Source organism: Poecilia reticulata, linkage group LG7 (assembly GCF_000633615.1).
Source record: "Poecilia reticulata strain Guanapo linkage group LG7, Guppy_female_1.0+MT, whole genome shotgun sequence".
In the NCBI taxonomy this organism is placed as follows: Eukaryota; Metazoa; Chordata; class Actinopteri; order Cyprinodontiformes; family Poeciliidae; genus Poecilia; species Poecilia reticulata.
The window spans coordinates 31,392,910-31,393,737 of record NC_024337.1 but is presented as its reverse complement, the minus strand read 5'-3'; positions in this window follow the sequence as shown (position 1 = coordinate 31,393,737).

Genomic DNA, 828 nt, shown 5'->3' with positions numbered 1-828 from the left:
ACACACACACACACACACACACACACACACACACACACGTGATGATCGTCTCCTCCGCACCAGAGAAACGGAGGACTCCATCTCATTGTGACGACCGTCTGAGCTCTGCAGAGGGCTGAAGTTTCTCGGTTCTGAAGTGAAACTTTAACAGATTTTTTATTTAAACTCCATCCGTCCATCAGATGCTGGTTCTCCCACTCTGCCTCCTCTGTGCCGTTAATGGCCGTTTCCCGTGTGTGTGTGTGGTCTGACTGATGGCTGGTGTGTGTCAGGGCCTCTAAAGACGAGAGGGAGAAGAAAGGAGCGAGTCGGCCAAGACGGATGGATGCAGAGGCCACAGAGCATGCTCAGACGGGGGGTTAGAGGTCAGAGGTCAGGCTAATTTGCAGCTTGTTGAATGGAAGCACGTTTCGTCTGACGGATGGGTTGGGAGCCAGCTCTGGTGTTTCCACATGGATGCAGATTGTTTCGTTTTAAAGCCAAACATGACGGCATGCCGGGCCTTTGGGCGGCGGCCATCTTTGAATCCCTGGTTCAGATCCAGAGCAGACGGAGCTCAGATCACAGGATGGACGGAATCTCAGCCTGCTGGATCCCAACAGGAGCTGATGGTCGTTCAACACATTTATCAGAAACAGCCTGGGGAGGGGAAGCCGCTAAAGAAGCTAGGAGAGTCCAGATCGGCCCGGTAGAAACCGACCAGGAGACACAGAGGAGAAACTTTGACAACTTTGCTGTCGGTGCTTTGAAATTAGTGATGAGCTCCAGCAAGCTGAGCTAGCAGTTTAGCTTAGCGCTTTAGCTTGGTGGTTTAGCTTAATGCTTTAG